Source organism: Poromitra crassiceps (assembly GCF_964638095.1).
Source record: "Poromitra crassiceps genome assembly, chromosome: 2".
In the NCBI taxonomy this organism is placed as follows: domain Eukaryota; kingdom Metazoa; phylum Chordata; class Actinopteri; order Beryciformes; family Melamphaidae; genus Poromitra; species Poromitra crassiceps.
In genome coordinates this window covers 107,855,757-107,883,059 of record NC_139624.1, presented here as the reverse complement: position 1 = coordinate 107,883,059, position 27,303 = coordinate 107,855,757, and positions in this window count along the sequence as shown.

Sequence of the window (27,303 nt, the reverse complement as noted above, 5' to 3'; positions counted from 1 at the left end):
TTTGAGGAAGTCGGCATGGACTCGCTCGCTTCTTGGAGTTTTGGTTGAGAGAAGCTTTTGCGATTCTGGTCATATTTATGCTGCGTGTTTCAAAGTGTGTTCCACCTGTAATGTATTATGTAAATTTGCAATCCCGCATCGCCAGCAATCAGCGCGAAAACGAGAGCGTTTTCCCCCATCCATTTTCATGAGAATGGCTGGGGTGAGAATGGCGTGACAAGTTAAAAAAATGCTTGCCTTCCTCTAGTCAGGAGACCACTGTTGCCACTTAGTGGGTCGGTGGAATGGGTTGTAAACGTTCGGTGGCTCCAATAATTATATAAGAGATGTAAAAGGGTTAGATGCACATCCCACGGTCAAAAAAAAAAAAATCATTTTTTTGACGAGTCAAGTCGTCGCTGGCAGTGAACAGCTGGATTGTGTTTGACGACTACACTCGTCGTTGGCAATTAACGTGTTAAGCTACATTATGTAACTTGTTACGTGAAATTTTGGTGGAAAAAAAGCCCGCTTATATCGGTATCGGTTGATATCGGTTGATATCGGTATCGGAAATTAAGAGTTGGACATTATCGGATATCGGATATCGGTAAAAAAGCCAACATCGAACATCCCTAATTGTATGTATTGTAATAATTTTGTTATCCATTCGTTTTGGTAACCTACTGTATAGGACAAATCAGCGTGACGTCACTTGCCACCCAGAAATGCGGAACCCCGCGGCAGTGAATAGTGTGAGTTGTGCCAAACAAACGTTAATATCTCAAAAACAATACATCACATCGCTTATATTTTGACTTTCTGAGTGAGAGCAGAATTAGCTCAAGAGTTTGATGTATGCATGCCGTGTTAAAGTTGTGTGAACTGTCGCAGTTTTTAAAATGTAAACAGAGTTAGCCGGCTAGAGTCAGACACACAAGCCTCGCGCCACTTGGGCTCCATAGGGTTCCATTGCCGTTGCCACCCAGAGACGCGGTTTGTTTACTAAGAGTAGGAGTATTTCCCCCCCCAAACGATGCATCAAATGATCTCATGAGTAACTAGTGAACAAAGGATTCAGGCCATGTCATTACTTTACTAAGTTGTATTCGGCTAAATCATGGCACGCCATCACATGAATTTCACCTACGCAGCTAAACATGTGTTTACGGACGTGACCTCCAGCAGGCCAATGAGGGGCAGGGCAGCTAGAGGACACTTGTCTGTTATTTCACTGCAAGATGTCCTGCTGATGACGGGTGCCAGCTTGGCTAGGCCTTGTCAATACAACTCATATGCTTCATATTTATAACCTGCTCTCCATTTTACCCTAAGAGCCTCTGATGCATTATTTATTGCTGCCAAGACAATATATTGAATTTTGCACTGATACTTCAATAAGATATTGTCTGTCCAACTTAAGGCGGCTACAGCAAATCATAACATCTGTTTACGAACATCAAGTGCATGTTTGTGCTTTAATTTAATTTAAAACCAGGCTGATACATTATACTGTAATGCACATCCATATGGTTACCTATTGACAGGCTGCATCGCTAATCTCTTGAAAATGGATTTTAAACACATGCGTCCCGACCCGAACCTTGATTTCCTCATTGTCCTGCGTGATGTTTAACATTAAACACCCATGCATTTTTAATGGGCAACATGGTAGGGGAGTTGGGCCTCAGTATTGGCCAAGTGCTATGTTTAGCGCACAGCCCAGTCAGAAAGGTTGTAGGGAAAGTAATATGTGTCAGACCCAGAGACCTTGCCGCGCTCAGCGCCTGTCAATATTACATCAGGATCAGCACTTTTGAAGGAACGCAGGGCCTCCCCACCTGCACCTCTGCAGCATGAGACAGAGAGATGCTTTCTCTGGCGGTTTACAACCGCTATGTTGATATTTGTCACTGCTAAGATGCAGTTTCAGATGTCTGCAGAATAGTATGACTGATTCAGGCTAGACACGATAAATGTCAATATAAGATATATTGTAAACAAGAAAGAAAAGTGGTACAGCAAATAAGTCAGAGGATACACCTTGGCACACGTAATACATCATCTCCCAGTTATCTCTAACCGCGTGGAATTGCTTGTTGGATATTAAGCCGGGGCAAAAAATACTGTGGTATTGTATATATTTAAGGTTTGACCTTGTTTAAGTTTCAGGTCCATTCCTTTAATGCATATGTTATCTCATAAAGTAATCGGAACATGAGCGATCTGGTCGCCTCTATTTTCATGGAGATGAGATGTACCTAATCTGGAGTCGTGTCTTCATTTCAAAAGCGACAGACAGACATGGACACATCATGAATGCTAATGGACGTATAGCCGGGGTATCAGCCATGGATCATGTTTTCCTGTAGTCTTATCGTCCCAATAATATCTTGATTTTAGTAAGCACAAAAAGCACTAGATGGAAATCTTGCAATATTTATGTGCAAACAAAATGTTTGAAGATTTCTGCTATCCCTGTTATTGATTGTGGTCCATCTAAAATGATAAGAATACACTTCTTGGTTGAGGATATTATGTTCCCTTGACCAACCAAACAAAATGTTGATCTCTAAACTCTTGTTCTAAAAGCTTTGTGTGTGTCTGTGGGCACATTTGTAATCGTGAAGGGCCCCTACTGTGGGAATTCAAAGCTTCCTTTATTTATATAGTGTAGAGTACATAAACGATCAAAGATTTACAATAAAGTCATTGTTAAAGTTGGATTTTATTTGAGCGGTTACATTTAAAGAGCATGGTGCAGGTTGGAGACCATATTACATTAATATGTGAGAGGGGTGTATAGCAATGGGATGGGGGGGGGTTAAATAGCACATAGTGGCTAACTGTTCGTAGAATGGAACTGTACACCTGTGATGTCAGCAGGGATGCAAACTAGTGACCTTCTTTAGGTGACTGTGACAGTCACCTTTTCCCTCCCAAAAAAGAAGGATATGTCTGCTCTGGTATCTGTCACCTTTTTCACTATCTATGACTGCATCCCTGCATGTGAAGTGAAGTGATGTCACAGGTGTTGAACTTCCATATAATGTAGAATGCCGCCTTTTCCCTCTATAATAATAATAGTGAGGACTCCAGACCAAATTTCAAGCAGAAGGCCATTCATGCATAATCTAATCCGATCACCCCCTGACGTCAGTCAAGTTCTAGTATGACGTGGTCATTCAAGTCCTAGTATGACGTCTGTAATGATGTCAGATATGACGTCAGTTAATTCTCATATACTGTACATAGCAAGGGTTCTACGTCACCTCTCTCTCTCTGGCCGATCATAGCAGCAGTTAGCTTCACGGCAGTCCATCTCCCCTGAAGCCATCCTCCGAAGCGTTGTTTTGCACCATATACGACCAAATCAGCACCTCCAAGTCCTCTTTACCCGTGGATAATCCCCGCGGATCTGTCAACGCTCCCCACTCCACTCCTGGTATGTCGGATCCCGAGCCAGAACAGTCCATGGGCAGCGACGACAGCTCAAACAACGATACCCTGTTCCGGATCGGCCACGGAGCGTATTTGCCTTCCGAGATGGCCGGGCCACAGGCTGCCAACGTAGCCACGGCGAGAAGGCCCGGCGCGCGCTCCCGCGGCACGGGGTGCTCCACTGCGACGGCCCGTGGGAGGAGAGCAGAAGCGTGCGAGCGAGCCGGAGGGAGAGGCCACGGACGAAGACCAGAAGAGGAAGCTGCCCCGAGAGCTGGGAGTCGTCGGGGTATAATGCAGGCCGTGGGGCCGCCGTGAGACGCCATGTTCTACGTTGTCTTGCACGTCGTCAATCTTTTCCTTGCCACCTCTCCATTCATGGAGTAAATCGGCTCAAGCAAGCGGCCATTTCCCTCCAGCCAGGAGTCCGTCTCAAGTCAACAACAGACTTCAGACTGACAATCAGTGACTAACATTTTCGTTCAGCAAGCAGCAATGCATGCGGTCCCATCATCGGACGGGTGTCCAGGCGTCCAGCGGCGTCGAAGCATTCAGGCTTCCGCACCGCGATCATCGCGTCCCCAGGCTTCTCCAGGCAAGCAGGCAGCACCAGGCAGTCCCCTCCACCTCGCCCGTGGTCAATTGTACAGCAGGCGCGGATCCCTCTGCTATCACCGGGCAGTTATGTCTTTACTTAAACCGTAAATACACGGGAGTTTGTGTGAGTTGAAAGATGTCTTGTCGCTGCCTGATGACGATGACGTCATCACCGCACATTGTATATTTCATTCACAATTCTTCTTGACAGCACGTTGTTGAGATCATGTGATATGCCGGTAAAAAATCACACAATGGGTTATTCAAAACACCCCTGGCCCATGGAGCATGTCTGAGCATCAGTTAGAATGAGTGTTACTGTATAACTTTCAGACCAAAGTCAGACGGCCCAGGGAATGCTGACGTCTTTTTCCGTGTCAAGCTACCCAGTCTTAATACACCACTTCCTGTTCTTAACGAATTTTAAAGTAAAATGCCCTGGCGTTCCTTTTAACCATAAATAATACCAAAGCTAAAATAATTAATACAGTGTCACGCTAGTCATGTAACAAGAGGCTGCGAATCCCATTGTTATCAATCAATCAATCAATCAATCAATCAAACCTTTATTGGCAGACGCTTGGTCCATAGATGACACATACACAATTACAAAAAAGCACATAAGGGCACAATAAAAGAACAAAAGTACATTATAAAAGAGAGTCATACCAGAATTTCCACATATGTGACTGGTATCTCACAGTGCTTAGCCCAGGATCAGTGAGCAACTTAATAATAACATTCTGAGACACGTTCAATCTACAGATGAACCTGTACCTCAGATTTCTCAGGAGCGCCTGGAAAGTGGCCACCCCCACCTTACAGAACAGCTCACTAGCACTGCTCCACCTGGGTTTTTTCAGCAATATGCGCATGCAATCATTATAGGCAACCTGAAGTTTATGCATGCTTGCCTTCTTAAACTTTGCCCACAGGGGGGGCAGTATAGATAGGGGTACAGTAAGCCCTAAAGAGTGTGATCTTTACATCATCAGAACAGGAGTGGAATTTCCTGACCAACATGTTAGCCTGAATGTATAACACACGCCGCTGTCTATACATATCATCATCATCACCCATATGGTCAGTGATGAAGTGGCCCAGATATTTGGTTTTGTCACAGACACTTAGAGCATGCTCAGACAAAAGAAAGACAGGAAAAGCAAGATCCCCATCCTCTTTCGTTCTACAGATCATAACAACACTCTTCTTAGCATTGTATTTAACATCAAATTGGACCCCGTAATCAGAACAGATATTCAGCAGATGTTGAAACCCAGCGCTGCTGGGGGAGAAGATCGCCAGGTCATCTGCATACATAAGGTGGTTAATCAAGGCGTTACCGATCATGCATCCTGTTCTGCAGTCTCTTAGCTGGACAGAGAGATCATCCATATATAAATTAAAGAGAACAGGGGAGAGTAGCCCCCCTGCCGTACCCCATTACCAACACAAAAAGGGGTAGAGACACTATTGCCCCATTTTACCAGCATACTCTGGTTGGCATACCAGTATGCCAGTATGCGTATTATGCTGCCAACCGTTATACGTTGGCCAACCATAACATATCACTGCGAGTTAGCAGTCTATGGTGCACTTGCAAGGCGGTGAAACCATTGTTTTCCTTTACTTGTTTATTAACCAGTTTCTTTATATCTCATGCATTAAGCATTACATTTCAGCTCTATAGGGTTGCCGCCAGAATGAACCGTTTGCCCCATGGATCTTTCGGTCTGTCCAGAGTGCCCGAGATGCTATGGCACTTCAGCATCAGTGCTTCTCCAGGCCGGGTCCCGTCAATCACCGCAAATCTGCCCAGACCTCCCCATGGTCTGGCCTCAGCTGCGCCAGCAGGGCTATGAGCAGTCTGTAGCAAACAGGCGTTTGTTGGGGGGAAAAGATGGCTATCTGCAGGGCTCGACATTAACGGCTGCCCGGTTGCCCCGGGCAACCAAAAAAAACATGGGGCAACCATTTCTCGGTCTTTGGTTGCCCCAGGGGCAACCACGATTTAACATGCAACAAAATATGTACAGCAGCAAACAGCAAAATATACACCAAATAAATGTTTTAATACTTGTGGTGGGGTGGGGGCCCCAAACCACTGTCATCAAAGTATCCCTGAATGAACATGAGGAGGGCAGGCCCGGCGTTAGGGGCGGGCCTGACCGGGCCGGGCCTGACCGGGCCGGGCCTGACCGGGCAGGGCCTGACCGGGCCGGGCCCCCCCATTTAACAAACTGGCCCCCCCATTCAATTTTTTTTTTTTTTTTTTTTTTTTTTGTTGCTAAAAACGTTTTTCTGTTTTAAAGTTTAACATGGAATCTGGCTGTCATTAGGCATTGATTAACTCAATGCTATTGCTAACTGTTACTTTGAACATCCATTTGCAATGATTCTGACTGGATATTAACTATTGTAAATTTGTCACAATGAATGCAATTTGTGCACAATGTGTAAATACACTTAATATTAATTGTTTAGGCCTAATTATTTGTAAAGTCACAACACATTAGAGATGTGTGTAGTTCTTCACAGATTTAGCCTCTTCATTTTGCTCTCAAATGCACCAGGTTGACGAATTTTACTTTAAAATGTACAAAATCTTCTTCCGGGGGAGAATCCCCCCGGACCCTCCTTGGGTAGCTTGGCCCCCCCAAGCTAGGGGCAGGCCCCCTCTGTAACTTGGGTCTGGAGCCGGGCCTGGAGGAGGGTAGGCTACTTAATTATCAATAACGCTTTTAATTAATAAATTAAGCACAATATGAACAATAACTGTTGAAAAATATATGAAAATGAAAGTTCACAAATATTAGTTAAATCCTTTCAGTGCAAATGCATTATAAAAACAAAAAATAAGATTTGTTTAGAAAACGAAATGACACAAATTTATTATTATTATTATTATCATTATTACTACTACTACACCCGGTGCGCACACTGAATAGGCCTATTATACTATACTATAGATTATTATACTTACTTTTCTGTCACATCGTCATTATTAAGCCGGCTTATGACTGCATAGTATCTTAATTACTCAAAATATAAAGCGACTAAAATTGGGCAACCATATTTTTATTCGGGCAACCAAAAGCTCTTGCCAGGTTGCCCCTCCGGCAACCACTTTTAAAAGTTAACGTCGAGCCCTGATCTGAGGACATCATCACCGGCCGTCACCGTATCTTTTTCATTCAAATAGCTACTAATAATGCTTGCATTCCCATGAATTATCGGCTCGTAATTCTGAAATAATTGTCCCTGAAAGGGCTGGAAGCGTTGAAGCTATTATCATAAGAATTTTGCATCGGGTGAATTCTGTCTGCCTCTCCAGCTAGCGATCCTGTCCATGTGTCATATTGTTTATTTTCAGCTCATCAATCTCATGGGGGGGAAAAGATGGTCGCTATCTGAGGACATCATCACCGGCCGTCACCGGCCCCCCGGCATCCCCTGTTCCTCATCGCACCTTGTCACCACATGACAAGATCCTGGTTCGTCCTGCACCTCAAGCGGACGCTCCAGAAATGCAACCTCCCGACGAAGAACTTCTCCAGCCACTCCTTCAGGATGGGAGCGGCCACCTCAGCCGCCGTGCAAGGAGTGTCCTCCGCCTCCCTCCAGCAAACGGGCCGCCGGTCCTCATCAGCATTTTCCAGCTACATCCGCCCGGAGCAGGCGGCCATACCGGCGGCCCAAACAACCCTCCTCCCTTTATTGGCAAGCATGGCAACGAACAGTGTCCCGGACTTCCGCGCCAAAAATGTCTCGTTGGTGGTGGCTCCCCGAAAAGCACGGCGCCCAGTAAGGCGCAGTAAATCTCCCGGTTAACTTTTGGGGGGAAGAGAGGAAAGAGAGAGAGCCAAGAGAGAGAGCCAGGGTCAGTCAGAAGGCCAAGTTGAGCGGCGCGGCGAGATGCCAAGGCTGCCAAATAGGCCAAGCCGGGAAGCGCCAAGTCAGGTAAAGGTGAGGTGCCAAGGCGGCCAAGTAGGCCAAGCCGGGAAGCGCCAAGTTAAAGCGTGAGGTGCCAAGGCGGCCAAGCCGGGAAGCGCCAAGTTAGGTGAGGTGCCATGGCGGCCGAGTAGGCCAAGCCGGGAAGCGCCAAGTTAAAGCGTGAGGTGCTATGGCGGCCAAGTAGGCCAAGCCGGGAAGCGCCATGTTAGGTGAGGTGCCATGGCGGCCGAGTAGGCCAGGCCGGGAAGCGCCAAGTTAGGTGAGGTGCCATGGCGGCCGAGTAGGCCAAGCCGGGAAGCGCCGAGTTAGGTGAGGTGCCATGGCGGCTGAGTAGGCCAAGCCGGGAAGCGCCAAGTTAGGTGAGGTGCCATGGCGGCCGAGTAGGCTAAGCCGGGAAGCGCCAAGTTAGGTGAGGTGCCATGGCGGCCGAGTAGGCCAAGCCGGGAAGCGCCAAGTTAAAGCGTGAGGTGCCAAGGCGGCCGAGTAGGCCAAGCTGGGAAGCGCCAAGTCAAAGTGCGAGGTGCCAAGGCGGCCGAGTAGGCCAAGCCGGGAAGCGTCAAGTTAAACGTTAATGCACCAAGATCGTAGGCCCGACCGAGTTGGGAGGCGCCAGCCGCAAATAGCTGTAAGTCGCTAAAGGTCGAAGGCCAGAAAAGTACAGTCAAACTACCGGTGCCCGCAGATCTCAATTAACCTCCGGTAATCGGATCTTCCTTTTGGGGGATCTCCTAGCCTATGCAGATGCCCTCCTCTTGCCTCAAGAGCAGCGCCACTGGCTAATGGAGTCATGCGCCAAAGTATTTGCCATGCATGCCGATTGCTAAATAAAGTTTGTTAAATCCTACCAACTGGCCTCTCATGATTGAAGTGAGGTCTCCAGACCAAATTTCAAGCAGAAGGCCATTCATGCATAATCTAATCCGATCACCCCCTGACGTCAGTCAAGTTCTAGTATGACGTGGTCAGTCAAGTCCTAGTATGACGTCTGTAATGACGTCAGATATGACGTCAGTTAATTCTCATATATATAGCAAGGGTTCTACGTCACCTCTCTCTCTCTGGCGATCATAGCAGCAGTTAGCTTCACGGAAGTCCATCTCCCCTGAAGCCGTCCTCCGAAGCGTTGTTTTGCCCCACCCACCTCCCCAGTCCGCCACCAACGAGTCGTGACTCCTGATCCCCCACGGGGGGGGGGGGGGTCTCCTAGCCTATGCAGATGCCCTCCTCTTGCCTCAAGAGCAGCGCCACTGGCTAATGGAGTCATGCGCCAAAGTATTTGCCATGCATGCCGACTGCTAAATAAAGTTTGTTAAATCCTACCAACTGGTCTCTCATGATTGAAATAATAATCAACTTTATTTGTATAGCACCTTTCATACATAAAATGCAGCTCAAAGCGCTTTACATGTGAATAATAAACAAAGGTAATACAAAGATCAAGTAAATACAGAACAGAACAATTACACAGAGCAGTAAAACAATGAAATTTAAAAGACATCCATAAACACAAATAAAACAGGAGATAAAAGATCAGATTGGCTAATTAAGAGTAATAAAAGATAAAAAGATCAAGTTTTACTAATTAAAAGCAATGGTCTTAAGGTGCTTCTTAAAACTTTCCAAAGATGGAGATTGCCTTATGTGATAGGGGAGTCTGTTCCAAGCTGAAGGTGCGTAAAAACTAAAGGCTGCTTCGCCATACTTTTTAAAATGAACTTTAGGGATGCTGAGCAGACCAGGGAGGACCTAAGGGAGCGACTAGAGGAGTATTCTGACAGGCAATCACATAGGTAGGGGGGTGCTAAACCATGTAGTGCTTCATAAACAAGTAAAATAATTTAAAAATCAATCCTCAGTGTTATAGGGAGCCAGTGCAGAGATGCTAAAACAGGAGTTATGTGTTCTCTTTCTCTCTTTTTGGTTTTAGTTAAAACTTTGGCTGCCATGTTCTGGACTAATTGTAGCCTATCAGTACTTTTTTTGGGAAGACCAGTCAAAAGTGCATTACAGTAGTCGAGGCGTGAGAAAACAAACGCATGTATCAATTTTTTGGCATCTTCAAGGGAGAGATATGATCTAATTCTAGCAATATTTCTCAAATGAAAAAAGGCAACCTTAGTAACATTGTTGATATGTGCTTTAAAATCCAGCTCTGAGTCAATGATGATGCCCAGGTTTTTAACTACATTCTTTTTCTGAACAGCCAGACAACCCAGTCTACTTGAAATCAACTCTTTCTGAGTACTAGTTCCAATAATGAGAACTTCAGTTTTGTCTTCATTTAATTTAAGAAAATTGTCGCCCATCCACTGCTTAATGGAAGAGAGACAGTTCAGTAAAGGCCCGAGAGCATTTGGGCCATCTGGCTCTACAGATAAATATAACCGAGTGTCATCAGCATAAAAATGAAAACTCACTCCATGATCAAAGATAATTTTTCCTAGCGGCAGCATGTAGAGACCGAACAGAGGAGGGCCAATAATGGAACCCTGGGGAATACCAGAAAAGATGTCATGCCTGTCTGAGACAAAATCAGCAAGACTGACAAAGTAATCTCTGCTGGTAAGATACGTACGGAACCATGATAGGGCCTGACAGTGCCTGACAGGCCAATCGCGTTCTCAAGGCGATCCAACAAGATATTATGATCGACCGTATCAAAAGCAGCCGTCAGGTCAAGGAGAAGAAGAATAGAGACTTAGAGTTTAGTAAGGTCATTAAAGGAACACTCTGCCCATTTTCAACCAGCTTTGTATCATTAGAACATCAGTAGTATATCAGAAAACTGTAAACTGTTTTGAAGTCTGTCATTTAATTGGACAGTTATTGAGTGTTAAAGTGTGGACCAGTGACATCACTGGTCCACACTAACTCAAATTAATAACTCGTTAACTCAAATCAACTCTCAATAACTGTCAAACTATTCATCATTCATCTAGTTTGACAGACATGATACAAAGCTGGTTGAAAATGGGCGGAGTGTTCCTTTAACTACCTTTACAAGTGCTGTTTCGGTGCTATGTCCTTTTCTGAATCCAGACTGAAATTTGTCATGGATTTTGTTTTTGTGGAGAAAAGCCTCCAGTTGTTTGTGCACTACTTTTTCTAAAACTTTGCCCAGGAAGGGCAGGTTAGATATAGGTCTATAGTTGTTCAACAATGAAGGATCAATATTCTTCTTCTTCTTCAACAAGGACTTGACTGTGGCAGTTTTGAGTGAGTCAGGGAAAATACCAAATTCTAAGGAACAGTTAACAATGTTAACAATATGTCTGCCCTGTGGGTGCCTGTATTTTTATTTCATGTATGTATGCATGTATGTATGTATGTATGTATTTATTTATTTATGTATTTATTCATTCATTCATTCATTCATTCATGGTGGGGGGTAAATGTGAATCCATATATTTTTTTAACCTGCACCATGTTCTTTAAAGTTGTTAATTTTCAATAATGCACTCACTCTTATAGGCCATTTCAGACTAACTCCAGTTAGCGCAACACAACTGTGAAATTGTGAAATGGTCCTGATTGGCTCCCTGCACTAAATAATGACTAAAATCCTTCCAATCAGGCCAGCAGGGACGTGCACAGAACATTAGAGGGGCAGGGGCTCAAATTCATAAAAGGGCACTACAGCCGCCGTCCGGAGGGCGGCGCCGGAAATTTGTGGCAATTTGAAGGCAAATTTAGGGGTATAACTCATTTTAAATATTCCGATTTTAACCAGATTTAGAGGAATATCTCATTTTAGGATGAGACTTTGACAAACATACATACCTGATTCACGTTCACTGACTGATATATCTGTCAGACTGTGTGCGCCTGTGCTGCTGCTGTCCGTCTGCATGGTTGCTCTGGCTGAGTGGAGTGCGCACTGCTGGAGTGGGTGGGGAAGGGCCACGTGCTTTTTTGGGTTGGTGCCTTCAGGGGCGGTTTAGAAAAACACTGCTCCATGCAGAGGCCTATTACAAATGGTGCATTCAAGGCCAAGAGAGCTCGGAAAAGGCATTTCTCATTGAATGCTGCCTTCAGTGATGGCATGGAAAGGGCAATTTCCATACAAAGCATCATTAGAAATGCATTCATGGTCAGGAAAGGGCACTTTTTATTTTATTTTTTCATGTGTCTGAGCTGTTTGTTTTGTTCATGTGTTGTTGGAATGAAAATGAAAAATGTATTATAATTAAAAAAAAAAAAAAGAAAAAAAAAGGGCACTTTTTACAGACTGAAAAAAATGCAGGGGCTCAAGCCCCCTTTCATGTCTATGTGTGCACGTGCCTGCAGGCCAGCGCAACATTTCAACTGGAAAGCATCCACTCAGCAGCTTTACCTCATTTGAATTAGAGGAGCTGCTGTTGCCGGCCAATCAGGATGCAGTATTGAGACTGTTTACCTGTAAGAACATTAATAGATAAGTGAAGTTTCTCTGTTATCTTTGGTTGACCTGCCAAGGACCTGTTAGACTGACATGGCCCAGGCGCCAATTGAAGATCGCTGCATCTGTACATACAGTAGTCCTAAATATCATTTTAACCAAACTACATTTAGGTTTAGGCTACTTGCAAAATATCATTTCGAACATTATTCTCACCCTGAACCATGGTATATTAGAACACAAAACCGGGGATACGGGCCCTTTGAGGCATTTGTCAATGTAAATGAATAGGTCTTTCTAAATTTCATCACTGCAGGCTACCTCATTTATATGTTTGTTTACCAAGCAGCGTTATGAATAGGGATGTAAAAGCTGTGCAGCCATAAAGCAGGGTGAGTCTGAGGCAAAAGATGCCCATGGCAGCACCGCCCGCTGCCTGCTCTGTATTAAAACAAATAACATCTGCTTGTGTTAACAGCACCTTCACTGCTGCTGCCTTCATTCCCTATAATCCCCAAAGAATATAAAGCCACAGCATAATGCCTCCACAACTGTCATAACTGTTTCATCAACACAAAAACTGTTTGTTTGCACCTAGCCCAGCTTTTATTACAGATGACATCAGCCGCTTTATAGCCTCCATCGTGGCTACAGGTTATACACCTTTCTTATATTACTGCAGTCTCGTTAGGTAGTGGACAGCCCAGCATGTGTAGCCTAATTGGTTATGTACCACACAAAAACAAAACTAAATAAAAATGCTGCAGAATTTATTTTTCGTCAAACAGAAAAATATCCCATAATGCACCTGTGATGGTATCCACTGAGAGAGGCATGCAATTAACTACATTCTCTAGCGAATTAAAGAGAAAAGAGGGGCTTAAAACAGACAAATTTGCCAACACAGGCTTGATCAAACCTTGTGAAACAAGCAAAAACTTTGCACTTGGAAGAGCCTAAAAGACATTTTCTGTCCAGCAGCAACTCTCTGCTGACCTACATTTACATTTAGCTGATGCTCTTATCCAGAGAAACCTACACCGAGCACAATAGCAGACTAAGCCTAATCTCCTTCCTAGCCTGCCAATGCTGCAAGCAAGGGTCAATGCCACATGACCCTATTAGAAAAGGATATTTTAATAGCACTAAAGGGAATGTGTCTTATAGGTTACATATGGAGACCCAGCAGTGTACAAAAGCCGACTTGAAATCACATATACCGAGTTAGGATTTTGTCAGGTGTGGTTTGTAAACACAACTTTCAAAGTTGACCACACATACCCCCAATCTGGCTTCCCACCCGCAGACACCAGCCAATCGTGCCTGTATGGATGGCCGACCAAGCTGGAGGTAGAACCTGTGACCCTCGTGCTGTTAGGCAGGGAATCTACTGCTACACTACCCGGATGCCCATGAAATATACATCTTTTGAAATGCAAAAGAGGTCAACATGTATGTTGTCATATACATTACACCAATAGCTTGTGATTTACCGTAATTTGATGCACTTGTTGAAAGAGTACAGTATTTCTAATTTGTGACAAGATACATTTCAATCTACAGTATATCTGTTCTTCCCTGTCCACCTGTGCGTGTCTACCTGCATGTGGAGCATTTTATGCCATCAGAAGTATATACGTTATCAGATTGCCTCAGGGGATCCTTAGTATTTAGCTCAATCGTGGTTCACTTACCTGAGCCACTAAGGTTACGAGACTCTGACCTCCATTACTGCAATCTCTGAACCATTTGTATTTTGCCATCGCCATCTGGCTGCAATGGCTTTTTGGAATTCATTGCTGCCTATGTTCAACATTGAAATAATTGAATGTAAGGGAATTCTAGCAAAAAAGCTAAGCTCTGATAAACTCACCCTTTTCATGCCTGCCCCATTAAGTATAGAATATTTTGGGCATCAGATAAGCTATACTGGCTTACTGCAACATCCAACCTCAAAATATTATTTTTAATACAGCAAGGCCATGTTTACAAAATAAGGCAGAAAATATGACTGTTGTGATGCAGACTGCAGATTAGTGAGCATTTGCTTGGGGTTTGCGATGCCCTTCCGTGCCTCAACAAGCAGTGAGATCCCAGAGCTGGGAGTAAATTGGTCAATCAGGAATGCTATTTGATGGCATTAAGACTGGAGATGAAAGGAAGGACACTTCAGTTATCAACAGGATAATGGGGCTGCTGCCTCTCACTTTGTGGCCAATGAAATGGGACTCAGTTAATTATCCTTGCCATTAATTAGGCCATCCTATCAAGGGGAAAGTGGTTACTCTTCATTGACAATATACTGTATTATACTGAATTATTGCCCTGAAGAAATGGCCTCGCTGTATTCACAATGGCCTGCCCTTTAAGGTGCAGTGGACAACTGTGATAGGGCCACACAAAGAAAAAGACAGAAATATATGCATATTATTTAAATGTGTGTGTATGTATGTCATACTTTATGTGTTTTTAGACATCCTACTGTAGTATGGCATTGTTGAGTATATCACTTATGTATGAAAGATTGCTTGACTTGGACTGAGCGGCATGCGGTGCAGTGAATCAGCACCGCACAGCAACGAGCACCTGGGTTTGATTCTAGCCCCTTTCAGGACTGTGTTGTCAATTTGCTCCTACACACACAGGGCCCTATCTTAAAGAAAACTTAGTTACATAAAGCAACCTTTCGCCTTAAGTGCACGTTCACACCATACGCCAATCCCACGCCAAAGCCACGCAGTTTCAATTCAGCGTCCTTGTTAACAGGCGAGTCCACTCACACCGGCCGTACGCCACGCCATGCTGAAGCTGCACCATGCTGAACCGATAGATTCAGCTTCTGTTCTATTTTCCAAGCATGCTGCACGCTGATCCCGAGCTGCAGGCCGGCAGTCAATGCAATTTGTGAGGGGTGGGAGGGGCCGGGGCAGCAGCTCCGAGCCCAGTGCTGAGGAAAAGAGACGACCTGGTGTGACCGGTTAAGGGTCAGATCAGCTTGAGCCTGCCTCAAGCTTCAGTTCTGCATGGCTTTGGCGTATGGTGTGTTTGGCCACTAAGGCAGGAAACTGTGTTCACACCAAGGCCGAAAAAAAAGCTTCACTCGTTTGAGTTTGACAATGCGAATTATTCGCCAAAGTTGACAAATTTGAATTTGAGTGAATGAGGTGAATTTCGCCTTTGGTGTGAACGCACGGTTAATCCCGCCCTCCTCCTCCCTCTCATTTGGTCAAGTTCGCACGCTGACATTTGTCGACTAATCTTGATGAGCTGTCTACCTTGAAACAGCATCTAGCCAGAGGCTGAGGAAACCGCCATCCATAAAACCACGACAGGCGCTGAAGAAGCAGATGGCAAATGCAGCCCATCTGTAATAAAAAAAAATCTAAACAAAAAATGCTGATGTTAACTGCGTTTGTCAGCTGCACATTTAGCTTCACTGTTCTTTCATCTCCTTCTGCTTTCCTCTATTAGTTTTGTTGTTATAACTTCTCTGCTCTGTGGTCGCAAGCCTCACCTTGACACTACCAGTGCAGCCGCCCGTAAGACACGCCCACAGGAAATGGCACACGTGCCCAAAATGTCCTCGACGCCATTGAAAATGTAGTTTCAGGCAGATGGGGGGTGGGGGGACAGATTTATTTTATTTTTTAAATCAACTTTATAATAGAGATGGAATGTATGTGATATGATTTAATAGTGAATATTAAATAATATACTGCTGCTCTGTAACAGATAATTAGATACTGAAATGCAGCATATGGCATGCATACCAACAAATAGCTAAAGCAGTCATGTAAAATGATCAGTCAATATATTTAACTTTAACTTATTCATGCAAATCATACACTTAAAGCCTTCCTTGTTAGTTTAATCAACATAAGCAGCCAAAAATGCATGTAATGTGCATATTACCCATGTAAAGTCTCATAAGTTGTACAGTGTGAAATAATGTTCATCCAGGGTTGCCCATGTGATGGACAGAGATGGCAATTATAATAATGAAAGGCTCTTAGAAGACTTGGGCTCCTCCATTCTGACGTGCTAACAAGTAGTCCCAAGAAGGCTGCCAAATGGGGGAGAATAATTCATTTTTATTATCAGCTACCAAAACGGAGCACTAAAGGTGTGTGCTTCAAATACTCCCGTTAGGGAAAGCTTCAGGAGATGAAAGATAAGCAGTGAAGCCATTTCCGTGTGTGTACTGCAAAGTACTGCAATGCAAACCTTGTAAGTCTTTAGATCAATGTTTTGAGCTCATCACTCACGACGCACGCACACACTCACAAAAAAGTCAAAATTATATTATATTTATGTTTTACTGACAAAACAAAAAAGTTACGGTTTATTAAATGACTTCATTCTGTGAACATTTCACCATCAATTCATTGAGTGAACAGCTAATCAGCAATCACAGTCTTACTTTAATCAGAAAAGTTCAAACAATTAAACTTTTTTGATAATGGAGCAAATATTGGCTTAACAAAAGATTTGAAGTGGTTTCTACATTCAGCAATTATCTTTAATTGTTTGAGAACTTGTTCTGCATGTATTACTTTGCATCTATTAAATTACACTTTTTTTTTTTACATGGTGTTGCAGCTGGGATAGTTTTGCAGACATGAATTATACTGCAAAAGACTTGAGGAAGAAATGGAAAAATGCCTATACTAAGCAACATTCCCATGCTGACTGACTTAATATGCAACCTTTGACCTATACATATTATGTGAGTATATGGTAATGTTGCTTAGTATATGCACCATTTCTACCACATTTCTTCCTCAATATATATCTATCTATCATCTATCAATCGAATTGCTTGTTGATTGCTTGCATGACAGGGGATGTAAACAAATTATCAAGTAGTGAACTCTTGAACTTAATACCTGTACACACCATGACCTGGGAATGCACTTGATTCCAGAGAGAGTTCGTTAAAAATTCAGTATGTAGGTACATTGCTTTTTCTAGGATTTTCAGAACTAAATGAAACTCGGCACCCAAGAGCAAAATGTGGGTCTACAAAAAGTACATGCCATGTCACCTTGCCAGACCATTGCTGATTTGCTACAGCTAGCCCATTTCAAAGTGTGAGTGCGTGTTCGTGGGCTGAATCAGCCATCCAGCTGCAGCTTGCAAGACCACACAGTGAACTCAAATGTGTTCATCCCAAATTACTAACAGCAGAGTTGCTTCACACAGCTTCAATTGCAAATTAAACAGCACAAGAATATGCTCATCCAAACTTGGGCTAAACCTGCCTCAGGAAACATCATAGATTTAGATCGATTTAATCATAGATAGTCTTCTGTTAACCCCAGGTTGTCTAATATTTTAATTTGGCACCAAGCGTAGAATCATGTTGTTGTTTCGGAGGCTGAAGCTGGAGGCTAGAAAAGAAGGCAGACTGATTTCACATTTCCTTTGTCAGGTTGTCTCCCGATAGCCAAGAAGCTAGCCTGAAGGCTGTAATAAATTTCACCCATCATCACATTTGAATAAACATCTTACAGTACTAATTTTTTATAGCCAGCAGTATTTCAAAGACGGTGAAATCTATGGCACCATACGAACCAAACGATTTGGCATGTGGAACAAGTACACATTCTGTACAGTCCCACAGATGTACACACCTAATTATTACCACAGCAATATTGAGTACAAAAATGTTGTGCTTGGGGCTCCAGGTTATCCAAATTGAAACAGTCTGGACCTCTTTTGGTTTCTGTCTAGTAAATCAGATGAGGCAAAGGCACAATGACCAGGGCCGTAGCTAGCTATGAGCACGGGGAGGTTTTTTTACAAGAGAGACCTGGCCAAGAAACAGCAGCAACACAAAGTTACAACAAACAAACACATAAACACATACAATTGAAAAACATTAAAATGATCAAATAAAACATTTGCATACAGACAGCCTGTTCTCAAGAGATTTTACCATAGCCTTAAAACCATTTAAGGTTACTAAGCTATTAAGTTTAAGATCAGACTGCAGACTGTTCCATGCGGTGGGTGCAGAGAACCTAAAAGCTTTCTTCCCCAATTCAGTTCGGACTTTGGGAACAGAAAATTGTAGAGTGTCCTGAGAACGAAGATTGTAAAAAAATAAAACAATCTGCATGGAAAACAGGAAAAGCATGAAAAACACGGGATCGCTTTTATTTTGAAACGAAAGGCAGGTCAGGCAGGAAGTCATCTGACGCCGCGTCCGCGGTAACTTGATTCTGAGAGAGCAGCAGCATGGTGGTGAGTGATGACTGTCTGTCTGCCTGGCGAGATAATTGAAGGTGAGCGAGCTGCGAGACAGTGAGCGAGTGAACGACAGACAGTGAGTGACACACACTGACAGATTTTTTAGCAACAACCAAGAAAGTAAGTGTCTAGTCTGTCTAAGTAACTTTGTGTGTTGTGTACGGCTTGGGTTGTGTACCTGTGTTTGTAGGTGTCATTTTGATATGAATTTGGCTAAAACAGTCTGTGTTTGTTAGTTACAATTATGTTGACAGGAGAGCTGAGCAGGTGGTGACATGAAAGAGAATATACTGAATAATGACATCACAACAGTATAATCCTAATGTTGATTTAAAATGATATATTACTCTAAATATGGCTTAAAAAGGGGGGGGGGAAAACTAAAAAAAAAATCGGCGGCGCCCGCCTCCCCTTGCTGGACCTCCCCTATTTCGGAACCCTGGCTACGGCCCTGACAATGACCTGGATTAATAGCTCAAAGTAGCTTGATTGTTGTCGTCTTATTGAAGTCTCGTATAGCATTACTGCTGCTACATTCATCATATGCTATTTTATGATAGACCCTTTTCATGTGGGCCATTTTGTGTCGAAAAGGCAGGGTAAACACAGGTGCAAGCAAAACGCTAATGAGGAGTTCCAACTTCCATTATTGGAATTTATGAACCCTCATTAGTGTGTTGCTTGCACCTGTGTTTATCCTGCCTTTTCGGCACACAATGGCCCCCGTGAAATGGGTCTATTATTTTTACTCATACTAGGCATCTCGCACGCTCGATTCCTGTGCTCGCTCTCGCCCGCCCTGCAGCTCACCGAGCTGGCCCTGCAGCTCACATACGCAGCTCGGCCACTCCGTGGCCTTGCCTGCTCTTGTGACATCACTGATGATATCAGTGATGTCATAAGATGATTTTGCTCAGACAAACAGAACACACAGATTGCCCGCTTGCCACATACACACACACATCTATCTATCTATCTATCTATCTATCTATCTATCTATATATATATATATGGCCATGGGTTATTGGTTGCCATGGCAACTCTCTTACTAAAAGCCTTTGGTTACCTCAAAAAAAACAAATGGCGGAGACAGCTGTCAGATCCTTGTGAATCGATCTGCGCTTATAACTTTACTAATACTTAGCAGAAAATTATGTTTTGTACAAGAATAGATGCGGGCTAATGTCTTCTTTGCAAAAAAAAAGGCTGTTAACCCCGCATTTAACCCCGTAACGTTAGTTGGTGTCGAGCTTTGCAGAAAGCACTCAGCTTCTCAGCAAGCGCTGAGAATGCAGCGCTGCGCTCGAGCTGCCTGTCGGGCTTTCCAGAAAGCTCTCAGCTTCTCAGCAAGCGCCAGGATTGGCCAATGTCAACTTCAGTCTCCAGAACGATCCAATCAAATCACCCGCACGTCTATCTTCTTGCTAGAGGTCCCGCCTTACAGTAGTGTTTCAACTGACTCTATCAGAATACCATGCCAGTCGGACTTATAGTATTATTATATTTATATTATCATACTTGGAAACCGTTTTATAAAAGCAATATAGCACTCGAGCAGCGTGTGTTGTGGCATATATCCCGCTGATCAGCTGTTATCCCACGAGGCCGCAGCTCTCATGCTATATTGCTTAAATATATGAAGAGTTCATTTGCAAAAACAGATATCTCCGGTTGGATCTTTTATCATGTTATTTTATATATTGTTGTATTTATACTCTATAAATAATTTATTTTTGGGAAATCTTTATTATCAATCATAACTAAAACATATTGATCTGATAATTTTCACATAAATCACCTCAATAATGTTTTCTATGTGCACTCCAGGGAGTATCAAACAGATGTTTGTTCATTTTAAGAATGGCGTTTACCTGTTTTTGCAAATTAACTCTTCATATATATACTGTATATATATATATATATATATATATATATATATATATATATATATATATATATATATATATATATATATATATATATATATATATATATATATAGTGTTGCTGTATTTATCTTGTTTTTATTTCTTCTAATGACTTCTAAAGCCTTTTCTAAGCAGTGAGTAGCATGAGCATGAAATGTGCTATAAGGTTTGATGTGACCTGATCTGTTCACCTTACATCATGTTGGAGAGACTGACAGCCAACAAATTACCACCATGTTTAAATGATGGAGGGGATGTAAAATTAACCTTACCTCACTTCACTGAGTTCTCAGTGCTCACTGGCAGCAAGCATACCCCCCCCCCAATACACACACAAATAAATGAACATCCATCGTTTAAAATAGTGGTTCTCAAAGTGGGGTCCGGGGACCCCCAGGGGTCCTTGAAGGGGTTCCAGGGGGTCCCCAGCAAAAAGGGGAATGCGTTAGTTTGACTATAATTCCAATCCATAAGTAACATGACAGAATCTACTATATGACTATTTTGCCCAAGGGTTTCATACACTTTCTGTAATAAAACCAAGCAAAAATCGTATCAGATAGGGGACGCTGGGACCAAATCTTATCAAATGGGGGTGCATGGTCTAATTTGTGTCAATTTAGGGGTCGTTGATGTGAAGAAGTTTGAGAAGCACTGGTTTAAAACACATTCAGCAGCACTCCTCGTGATACTAATTAAAAAGACGTTTATTTGAATGTGATCTCAGCTCTGCGACTCCCTTGTTGATTAGCTGTTTTCATTTGTTGATAGGATTATTGACATACCAGTGAATCAACAATGACTTCATCGGGTGCTGGAATTTCTGGTTTTCAAACTAACTTTCTGGCCAAAACTCCCCACCCATTGGGATTTTTAAGACATGCATATAGGCGGAGGCAAGATCTATCGATTTCTTTGCAGGTCCTACTACTGGTCACCGATGTAACAATGTAATGGTCAGAAATTATTTGAAGGATAACTTTGTCTGTTGCATCTCTTTGTCTCTTGTCTCTTACATATCTGTAGTACTGTAGTACGCACAGAGAATATTGTCTCCACTCCAGGGTCAGCTGTCAAGTGAGCTTTACAAATATGAGTACAAATGGGGTTTGTGAAAATATCCAAAAAAGATGGTGGCCCGGAAAGCAGTGGCGCCGCACAGTTTATACTCAGCGGATCATCTTCTCCTGAACTCTACCGTTCATAATCAGACCTAACCTGTCCAAAACTAGATCACTCCGCCAACTGACTTTCACCCCATGTGGTCTGTGCTGCAGCAGAGGAAAAATAGTTTTTCCTCATTAGTGAAAGTGTGCGTAATGTTGGAATTGTGTCATGAAATCAGATATCATTTTGATTTATACACTTTGCAACTTTTCCATTTACTCTCAAGTCCCCTGTGCAGCCTACAAATGGCTTTTTTGGAGATATTTTGACAAACCCCATTTGGACTCATTGTTAGCAGCAAGTGGCAGCGGAGCTCACTGTTTCAACTGACAGCAGACTCTGGAGCCAATATTGCCTGCAGGTCCAAGTTCTGCAGGGATGGAAGAGACTAATTATATATCCGTATCCTTTAATGTCTCTTGGTTGAGCAGTGCATGGTGTGATGATTACTTTCATGGTCTCAGTTTGCAATAATAACCACTATCCCACCATTATTCCTAATGTGTCCTAATGTGTGCATCCTAATGTGTGCAGTCAGGGCCCCAAATACATTTTTTGGCTCACCGGCCAAGTGGAGGGTAGATGGAAAAAAATCCACCGGCCAAGTTTTTTTTTTTTACCGGCCAAAATAATGAATGATTCAGGGTTGAAACCATAGTTTCACAGTATCTCAGGCACCAAATGTGTTATTGTAAAATATCTGCTGATAGATAGATAGATAGATAGATAGATAGATAGATAGATAGATAGATAGATAGATAGATAGATAGATAGATAGATAGATAGATAGATAGATAGATGCACACATCCAATGGCATGTACAGTACTAAACATCTTCATCTCCGTGGTCTGCTCTGACATGGCTAGCTAGTAGAGTGCAGTCACAGATGGTCTTGAGAGGAGAGGCTCCGATTGAGACCGGGACACAGACATGCAGCCAAAGTGACACTTGCTCTGTTCATGGTCACGAATGGTTTCCAGCTTCATTGATTTACTACCAATGACAAACGTGTGGTTTCAGTTTTTCTCTTTGGCATACAGCAACTCATCAATACAGCCCCAGCATCATACTGTAGCCAGTCTCTTGAAACGCCATCTCTCCAAACTTCCACTCCTGACGAAACTTTCTTTTTTTAGGTGGTCCGCTCGGCGCTCCCGCTGTTTCGTTCCCTTTCGTCGGTGGCGACCGCGGTGTGTTTCCTTTTTAATGGTTGGCTTATTCCTGTGATATAGTCAGGAGCACTCGCCAAATGTAAAATCTAGTCACCAATGTCGCATGGCGGGTGTTAATTTGGGGCCCTGTGGGCAGTGTTGGTAAGCAGCAGATGAAGTGTGTATGAGATTGACTCACATTCTCCATCTGACACTTTAACAGTAGCTAAGAACTCTTCCATAGCAACTTTTAGTGAGCAGGAGCGGGAGAGTTCAATGTCTTGATACTTCACCAGCACCATAGACCGTGTAAAAATATGGATGCAGCCACTGTGACGTCACCCATTGGTTTGTGGACTCCTGATTTTGACAGTCGCCATCTTGGACAGAGCCGCAGCGACAATCAGTGGACAGGCAACCGGTCAATCACGCCCTAAAGCATAGTCTACTTTATCATCTATTGTACTCCAAATTGGACCATTATTTACTAAACGAACATCAAGCTCTATTGAAGAACACTATAAACTAGAGATTGAGACCACAAACTCATTAGTGTTTACTGAGGGGAAAAAACAAGTGAGAAGAAGGTTCATTTTCCGATTTAGGTCTATACTATCTGACTTCTTCTTGCAGCCATAGACTGTATAAACGAGTGAGTTATGCGTTATATAAACATTCACCCCCCGTAGTCGTCATGAACGGGGAAATTAGCTATAACAAAACTTTCTTTTTTGTACCAGGGTGTAACATGTTTACCGTATGTCTGCTGTAAAGCTGAGCATTTTAGCATGGGGGTCAATGGGGAATGACTCGCTTTTGGAGCCAGCCTCAAGTGGTCATTTCAGGTACTGCAGTTTTTGGCACTTCCACGTGGGGTCATTTTTCCAAGATGGAGGTTGCTGCTTGACCAGCACACATGAATATTGATTGACAGAAGGACTATATTAGGAATCAAACTCATGACCTTTTCCATTACAGAATAATCTCTCTAATTGCTAAACTCCCTGCTGCACCAACCCATCTGGCCCACCCAAAGAATGTGCCACCTCAGGCTGCTAAATTGTTTCACATTATCTTCTGAGTTTGAATATAGCCTTTGGGCTACATTTTTTTTTTTTTTACTGGCTCGGGTCAGCCTGTTCTATCATGGCCTGTTCTACTACAGTACTGCTCTCATCAAATGCAATGAAATGTGGAAGACATTTACAACAGCTGACCCCTCTGTCAGTTCTACTCCTGCATGTATTCCTCTAAATGGTGGTAGAGTGAATGCACTCAACCACATCTTTTCCCCCTTCTGTACTATTTCCCTCTCCTTGCAAGACATGACTACCAACAGGGTGAAAGAGTTGAAAGTGTTGTACTCTTCATGTAGACCTGAGCAACATCTGCCGCTGCCGAGTATAAAAAGAAAATGTCACATTTGACACCTTAAATGCTCCCCATGCTCTGCCATAATGTGAAAGTATCCGCTCGCTCCTGGTGACAGGTGTACAGCCACCCTAACTGGCATCTGCCAACAACTACCATCACTATTCCTACAGTGGGTAATGGTGCCACATCCTTGGCATAAAGCAGAATAAATTATAGATTATGATAGCCTACACATGTGAGTAAGGTCCCAGAAACAGAGTTCATTAGAAATTGGTTTCACAAAAATGGCTACTGCAGCCCTGTCGGTCTGTCTGTCTGTGTGTGTGTGTGTGTGTGTGTGTGTGTGTGTGTGTGTGTGTGTGTGTGTGTGTGTGTGTGTGTGTGTGTGTGTGTCTCAGTGATGTGCGTTCAGGGTAGGCAAGGTAGGCACTGCCTACCCTGTGATAATCCAATCAAAATTTAAATTTTATTATTTTATTTATTTATTTTTTATTTATTTTCTTATATATACATTTCCCTAAATATTCCATGTTTTTTATGGTCCTGGTGTTATTTTTGCTCAAAATGTCTCAAACTAATTTTAAATCTGTGTGTGTGTGTGTGTGTGTGTGTGTGTGTGTGTGTGTGTGTGTGTGTGTGTGTGTGTGTGTGTGTGTGTGTGTGTGTGTGTGTGTGTGTGTGTGTGTGTGTGTGTGTGTGTGTCTCAGTGATGTGCGTTCAGGGTAGGCAAGGTAGGCACTGCCTACCCTGTGATAATCCAATCAAAATTTAAATTTTATTATTTTATTTATTTTCTTATATATACATTTCCCTAAATATTCCATGTTTTTTATGGTCCTGGTGTTATTTTTGCTCAAAATGTCTCAAACTAATTTTAAATCTGTTCAAATCTATTGTGTACCTTCCCTTTTATTGCTGTGCATTTCAAAGCAGTCGAACACTCGGCTCTAACGACCTCTCCGGCCTCACAGAGGTACTGAGGGTAGGCACTACCTTGTAGTGCCTACCCTCCAACGAGGCCTTCATACAAGTCTGCACATGCGTATTGCTTTCCTTGTGTATTTCATGGCACCGGGCAGAGCCACAGGGTCGGCACGGCGGCTCTGTGCCGACCCTGCCTGGCATTGGTTGATTTCTGTGTGGGCTGACTGCATGCGTATTGCCTTCCTTGTGTATTTCAGATGCCACCGGGTAGAGCCAGGGTCTGCACGGCTGCTCTGTGCCGACCCTGCCTGGCATTGGTTGATTTCTGTGTTTGATTTCAAGTTTGAACGCGGAAGCTAGCGGGACAAAATGATGTCGATTGAACACCTGCAGTTGGATTTCCAACAAAAATTGTATATTAAAAATGGCAGACCAACACCAGCTCTACTCGAACTGTATCAGTTTCAAAGGAGTTTTGAAAGGACGGAAGGCACAGCATGTAAAAAGGTCTTTCCAGCGAGAGTGTGGTATGAACGAGAGGAATGGCTGTGGATTGACCTGGCTCTAAATGAAGCGCGTAAACAACAAATCTCCGTGCACAACGCTAAGGTAAAGGAAAATCGTGAGACACACACACACACACACACACGGTCTCTCTCTCTTCCTCTCCTGCTGTTTATCTGATTGCTGACAAGTTATGCTATTATCATCCGCACTGACGTGTGTGTGTGTGTGTGTGTGTGTGTGTGTGTGTGTGTGTGTGTGACTGTGTGTGTTTTATAGGCTACAGGCCTTTTGGAAAGCTGATATTTAACATTGATGCCATGTTGCTGCGCAGCTTTGAATGACACTGAATGAGCATAATAGATGATAAAACGCGTAGTTGAGTTATCAGTAATTGTGAACCAGGCGCTTTATTTGATTTTCTCTTGATAACCTCATTGTAAAACGGCACCGTTTACGGGCATGTTTTAAAGCTATTTTTCAAGAAAATTGGGAGCAGTGTAAGCTGTGTAGAAGTGAATGACTAAACTAATAATAACCATAACAGCACAAATAATTGACAAAAATCTCTAAATAAATATACAGTATTATTTTACTATAATGAGAAAAGGAACAATTATTGATGGTTAAAACTTAATAATGACATCACAACAGTGTAATCCTAATGCTAAATTAAAACTAGATATTCCTCTCAATCTGTCTTCAAACGGCAAAAGAAAAAAAAAGAAAAACATTTTTGGGGCGTCTGCCTACCCAGCCACTGAGCTCACCGCACGTCACTGGTGTGTGTGTGCTTGCGTGTGTGTGTCCAGCTGCAAGTTACAAGGCCACATAGACTAGATGTGAACTGAAATGTCTTCTTCCCAAATTAACAGCAGAGTTGCTTCACACAGCGGGTTGCCATTTAAACAGCGTAAGAAGTATGCTCACTATGGGTGTCAGGATACACTCAGTTCACGATACGATACGATACACGATATTGGGTTCACGATAACGATACGATATTTTAACAATATTTTTTTGCGATCGATTTGTAAGTTGAGGGGGCATCCTCCACGCTAATTTGAGTAATTTCACCATTTTCATCCTCCGTGTCTGCAACGTCCCTCGTCTGTTCAAACAAAGCAATGAAGAGGAGAGCGAGCATGCAATCAGATGCAGAGCAGTGCCACCATGTTCAGCTTCTTTTTGTCGCGATTTCATCTCAATGATACATATTGTCACGTTTTGATATCGCGATATATCATGGGACGATATATTGTGACATCCCTAATGCTCACTCAATCTTCAACCTCCCACGGGAAACATGCATTTTTAATTCAACTCTTCAGCAACAAGCTATTCTGCCTTTCAAACCCTGTGTGTGTTATATTTTAATTTGCCACCAACTGTTGTTTGAGAAGATGGCTGAAACCAGCAGAGGCAAGACTTGGAAGGCTGACCAGGGTGTGAAGTGGAGGAGCTAACCGAATGAATAAACCTGTTTTTTTAACACAAAAGCAAGCCCATGTGATTTTTTTTTCTCTCCCCCTTTTTGGGTTTATTTTTTATTTTTGGATGAACATTAACAGAACTGTTTTTGATCGCGATAGCTTCTTCCCTCCCAGGCATTTCAAAACATGTCATGCCCTCAGTCACCTTATTTGTGGGCAGA